The following is a 6,401-nucleotide window of genomic DNA, read 5'->3' as shown; positions in this document are numbered from 1 at the left end:
ACCTGGGCATTTAGGTGGTTAGTGGCTCCTGGAGGACACTGGGTGCAAGGTCAACAGTAAGGCTTCACTCATATGGTTTCAGAAACCCTGGACATCATTGAAGCTGAACAGAAGGGACTGTTCACGAGTACACGTGCACTCCCTAGAGAATCTTCTAGAAGCACACTGGAGAGAGAGGTGGGCTCTGCAAGGGGCCGGGGCCAAAGTTATGCAGGATGATCCAAGAGATCTGCGTGGAGGGAGCATGGGGACACACGGAGGAAGGAGAAGGAAATAAACACGCCTGACTAGCACACCAAGATTTGGTGGCAAACTATTCAAAAGCTCTCCAAAGGCACAATTTTTTTTGTTTTTGTGTTTAAATTTCCTAATAAAACAGTGAAGCCAGAGTTGAGGGGAAAAACTAACTTTTAACTTAACCTGATACATTTGATTTTCAAGTAGAGAGGTCAGCATTATGGAAACACACCAACTCTAAATCAGATTTTATACAAGTATTTGTAGACAAATACTGTGCTACTACAAGCCTACACATCTCATTTCCTTTTCTGTCTAGGCCTCCATTTAACAACCTGAAAATCTCTCTTTTTATTGAGTTTCATGCTACTTTCTTACTTACATATAATAGTGCCATTCTTACTGATTGTCTAGTGTCACGGAACATTAGTTAGGTGAATTTGTTGATGTTTCAAAATTACTCTTTCCGTATTTTTTTTATTCTATCATCCAGTTTAAACAAGTGATTGGAAGCAGTCCCGTGATAAAAGGAAAAAGCTATTTTTTTTTTTTTTTTAGAAATAAATTATTGCCTTGGTACCATCTTTGGTATTATTCTAATTTCTAGTTATTGAAAAGCACAATCTACTCTTTACCCACCCATGCCTAATTTATTTAAGTTAGCTCCAGTACTTGTTGAGTCCTTACTCTGTCCCCGATAGGGGAAATAGGTGTTATTGAGAGCAGAGAAAAGACAAGAAAAGATGAGGGTCTCAAAAGGCCAAGGTGTAGTTTTCACCCTTAGGAGCCCTCAGGACAATTCTGTTTGTCAGGTTTTACCTGATTATCCACTAGGTGCCAGGCTCTGTGCCAGGCACCGGGGCACAGAGGTGAATAAGACCGAAGCCTCTTGCACTGAGTCATTTCCAGACTAGCCACTTAGCTGCTGATTTCTACCCCAAGTAGCCAATGTTCTAAGAGAACCAGCACGGGGCACAGGGAGTCCAGACAAGAGACGGTCACCAGGCCTTGAGGAAGTAGGGGAGGCATCTTGGGGAAGACACCTTTGGAACTGAATCTTATAAAGAATGACTAGGAGTTGATTGGAGGCATTGGTGGTTCAGTGGTAGAATTCTCACTTCCCATGTGGGAGACCTGGGTTCACTTCCCAGCCAATGCCTCTCATGTGCAGCCACCACCCATCTGTCAGTGGAGATTTGCATGTTGCTATGATGCTTAACAGGTTTCAGAGGAGCTTCCAGACTAAGACAGACTAAGAAGAAAGGTCTGATGATCTACTCCTGAAAAGCAGCCAGTGAAAACCTTATGGATCACAGTGGTCCAATCCACAACCCATCATGGGAACGGTGCAGGACAAGGCAGCATTTCCTTCTGTTGTGCATGGGGTCACCATGAGTAGGGGGTGGTAGCTAACAACAACAGGAGCTGATTAGGAGATGAAGTGAGAGGAAAAGGCATCTCAATCACCAGGAATAGCGGAGTCAAAGACATGGAGGTAAGAAACAGCATTTTGTGTATGTGGAGTCACTAGTTTGGCAATTTTTTGAAACATAAAGGGGAAAAAAGGGAAGCAGCAGAGGATGAGGTGAAGTGTGAGCCGATGGAGGATGCTGTGTATCATTTTATGGGGTGTGTACTTCACTCTGTAGGCAATGGTGGAGGGACAGGACCAGACCTTAATTTTAGAATTATCACTTTGGAGACTGAGTTGGGTTGGGATGGGGGTGGTCAGACTGGAGGCTGCTGGGAGCAAAGACAGGCTATTTCACCATCCACTAGTCCAGCAAACACTGAGCATCTAATCTATGGCAGGCACAGCAGTGTGGTCTCTCCCCCAAGAGCTTCCAGGGAACGGGGAGACAGACATGTAGACAGGTAACTAAGAGCCCATTTATACAAATTGGGGTAGAGGCATGCTCAATGAACTGCCAGGACATTGGGGAACCCGCCAGCTCAGTGAAGGAGGAGGAGGGGTGTCAGGGAAGCTTCACAAAAGCAAGAAGAGGAGTTCAATCCTGAATAAATGGTAGATCACTGAGCAGAAGTGAGAAGAAAGGCATTCAGAACAGAAGAAAGAGTAAGTACAGGATTACGGGAACCTGAGAAAACCTGCTATGTTCTGAATGTTCAGAGCACAGTTAGGGCAGGAGATGGGACTAGAAAAATTCTGAGCTGAGTTCTGAAGGCAGAGAAAGAAGGTGGGAATATAAATTAGTATGCACATGTGTGAGCTGTGTGCAGGTGTTCATATGGTAGAGAATGTCTGCTGAGCAGTTTCCCTGCAAGCTGTTGCTAGGAAAACTGAAATATTCATATCCTTTCGCAACATTATGGAGATAGTCTTAACAGCTTTGTAGCTCGGGAAACAACACTAAGTCATAGTCATCAACTCATAAAGTATTTTCATTTATTTTATGTAAAGGGGAAAGTAAACTGCTTACTGACCAAAAGTTAACAATTAAACTTTGAAAAATAAAATGAAGCCACCACCTTTTAAAATATAGAATGTTCTCTGTTACAAAAAAAATTATGAAGTGGGATTATGAAGGACTGCCCTTGTATCTATGACTGGGTTCAATGTTAAGACTGAGCCGCTATTTTATAAATTATGATTTTATAAATTAATTGCAAGGGCTGTACTAGTTTATAATAAGATCTCAGACCTCTGAGAATCTATCTAGAATAGATAGAAGTCTTTTGTTTACTTTGGGGTTGCTTTACTTCTGGATATGTGTATTTTTTGGATAGATACTAATTTTCTCATTGAAACTCAAGAAACTTCATAAATGTAACCAGTTCAATTTATCCCTTATAAAGAACGAGACCTGTGCCTCCTCTCACTTCCATCCTAATAACAACATTGGTTATTAAAACGTGATTATAACAAATGTTATGCAAAATTTCTTGGTTTTATCAACACGTGGGCAAATGGGGAGCCTTGTTTAGCTGTTACTAAGTTTTATTGTTACGCGTAATGGCTTGCCTGCCTCATTAAATTATTCACCAAACAGCTGTCATAGAAGAAATCTAGCAGAAGATATGCTATTTTTCCAACAAAACAACAATACTACATTTAAGTTACGCATTATTTTCCTCCAAGGACCAGCAGAAATCAACATACTTGTTGGTCTGCAACTGAATCTTAGGACAGTATCAACATGCACAGTAAGGACTGGTATACCATTTATTCTCTACCAGATGCCATTGAGTCCATTCCAGCTTAAGGTGACCCCGTCTATATCAGAGTAGAACTATGCTCTATAGGGTTTTCACTGGCTGATCTTTTGGAAGTAGAAGGTGCCTCTGCTTGGACTTGAACCTCTAACCTTGTGGCTAGTAGCCAAGCATGCTAACCATTTGCACCATCCAAGGACTCTATTTATATTACAGGGAGAAGAAAATGCCATTTCTGGTCATACCACACCTATCTTTAAGTGAGTGTCTGTATGCAGCCCTGGGTTAACATCCACTAGGGTTCACAGCACACTTGGTAAAGTAGAGGGTCAACAAAAAAGAGGAAGACCCTCAACGAGACAGATTGCTGCAACAATGGGCTCAAGCATAACAACGATTGTGAAGATGGCACAGGACTGAGCAGTGTTTCATTCTGTTGTACATAGGGTCTCTATGAGTGGGAGCCGACTCAACAGCACGTATCAACAACAATAGGGTTCACTTCATTGTAAAGAGTAGAAGTGGGTTCTTGGCTGGTGGCTTTGAGAAGCCACTCTGCCTGTCACAGGAATACCTCGTACACCCATGTCAGATGTGCTGCGGTAGAAATGTCCAGGAGATAACTAGGCTATTAGGAAAAACAAACAGCCCAAATTATTAGAGAAAACACGACTGTGTAGAAATGGGATGATAAGTACATGAGAGAGAAAGCAAAAATCATGACTTAGAATGCCCAGAGGTAAAAAAAAAAAAATACGTTGGTTATAGGTTGTTCTAAAAACATTAAGCTAACGGTAAGAACCACTACCTGTAGAAGCCGTAAGCCAAGAAAAATATAAAAAGTTGTTGTAGAGATTGTTTGGGAAGTTCCCATTAATAAAACCAAACATAAGGTAAAAAACATAAAGCTTAATCTCATCAAGAGCAAAAGCAAGGCTGTATTGGAATTTTCCACATTTTGGGAGAAGAGAGCACGAAGTTACTGACTGAAGAAATCAATCCACTCAATCAACAAAGAGAAAAATGGTTTTGAAATTCTCTTGCCAATACTGGTAACCATGGAGATCACAAGAAATTATTGGCTATCAGTTTACAGGCAAGAACTAGGTAACTAGTAGTGCAGAACGGAATGTGGTGAGTCAATGGAAGTCAGGGAACCTGACTCCTCTTCCTGAGTCAGCAGCTAACTGCCTGTGTCATCTTGACCTGCCTGAGCCTCCACTTCTTTGTAAAACGACAAGGTTGAACTCGATCGGTGCTTCTCAAAAGGTGGTCCCCGAGAAGGAGTTAAACCACAGGAGTTCTATCCACGTGTCTTTCAGAGTTAGCCTTCCCTGACCAATGTTGCTATTGTTAGTTGGCTCAGGCTCATGGTAACCTTATGTATCAGAATGAAACGTTGCCCAGTCCTGGGCTATCTTCATGATCATTGGTGCCTTTGACTCCATTGTTGTGGCTACTGCGTAGTGCCTTCCAACCTAGGGGGCTCATTTTACAGCACTGTATCAGACAGTTTCCTGCAGTGATTCATAGTGTTTTCACTGACTAATTTTGGGAAGTAGATTGCCAGCCTTTATTCCTAGTCTGTCTTAGTCTGGAAGCTCCACTAAAAGCTGTCCACCATGGGTGACCCTGCTAGTATTTGAAATACTGGTGACATAGTTTTCAGAATCACAGCAACACACAAAGCACCACAGTATGACAAACTGACAGACAGGTGGTGGTCCCTGAGGCCCACCAATCAGTGACTCTGCGCTGCTCCAAGGATTGAAGAAATGAAGATTTCCTCCCTCCCCCTATAGCTTTGCAGGGGTCTGGACTGAAAGCCAGCTCCAGGGATGCTCTGACTTTCTGGAGTAGGCCTGGAAGAAGTGGGCTTTCTACTATTGCAGTGGTCCTTAAAATGTCATCTGGGACCAGCAGAATCAGCACCACCTGGGAATGTTAGAAATTCTCAGCCTTCTCCCAGACCTACTGAACCAGAAACCTGGGGGTGGGAGCAGCAATCTGCGTTTTAAGATGCCCTCCAGGTGGTGCTGATGCACGCTAAAGCCTGAAAACCCATAAACTGGAAAATCTCGAAGGTTCCTTCAAACAGTAAAATTCTAAGATGATGCTAAAATGGTGGAATGAAAATTTGGAACAGTGCTATAACTTTTTTTGGGTTCCAGTCCTATAAGAATTACCCAATAAATATAGTAAATACACATAGTTCTCTAGATCTTCAACAAGTGGGAAAATATGACTGGAAATATGTCCTTCGGTCAGGACAGACAGCAAGTTTCTAAAGCAACTGTGCTGTCCCCTGACTTCCGGGTCGACTTCCAATGGCCAAGGAGCAGCTGTCAGCAGACGAAGGCCCCTGAGATGAGGTTGGGACCGTAGGCTTTTCCAACAAGACCAGAGCTACTCTCAAACGTCCTGTCATAGGGAATAAAAATCGAAATTTTAATTCGTAATAGATTTTTAATAAAAAGTTAATTATCTGATGTGAAACAACTTAAAGGCAATCTAGCAAAGACTTTCAAGGACTATAGCAAAGACTAAGAACTCGCCTATCTCAGTTTTACCTGTATGTTGAAGGATACCACTGCAGAAGGGAGAGAAGGAGGTCGGTCATCACAGTGAAACTTGCTGTTGTTAGCGTCCATTGACTTGGCCCCTGACTCATGGTGACAGCTTTAAAACAGAAGGCAATGCTTCCCGGTCCTGTGCCAATCCCATGATCAACTGGGGACTGGGCCGTTGTGATCCATAGGGTTTTCCATTGGCTGATTTTCGGCAGTAGCTTGCTAGGCCTTTCTTTCTACTCTGCCTTAATCTAGAAGCTCCACTGAAACATGTTCAGCATCATAGCAGCATGCAAGCCTCCACTGACAGGCGGGTGATAGCTGTACAGGAGTTGCATTGGCTGGGAACCCTGGTCTCCCTCATGAAAGGCGAGAATTCTACCACTGAGCCACCATTGCCCCCATCCCCATCAGTGAAAC

General features: G+C 42.9%; 1 non-coding gene across 1 annotated transcript; it reads left to right on the top strand.

Moving 5' to 3' along the window:
* Positions 1–1,325: 1,325 nt before the first annotated feature.
* TRNAG-CCC (transfer RNA glycine (anticodon CCC)) lies at positions 1,326–1,396 on the top strand. Its single transcript has one exon. It is a non-coding gene; the product is annotated as a tRNA-Gly (tRNA).
* The last annotated feature ends 5,005 nt before the right edge of the window (positions 1,397–6,401 follow it).

This window comes from Trichechus manatus, unplaced genomic scaffold, assembly GCF_000243295.1.
Source record: "Trichechus manatus latirostris isolate Lorelei unplaced genomic scaffold, TriManLat1.0 scaffold00114, whole genome shotgun sequence".
Taxonomy (NCBI): Eukaryota; Metazoa; Chordata; class Mammalia; order Sirenia; family Trichechidae; genus Trichechus; species Trichechus manatus.
Note: the sequence above shows the minus strand (reverse complement) of the source record. Positions and strands in the feature narration are given on the sequence as shown.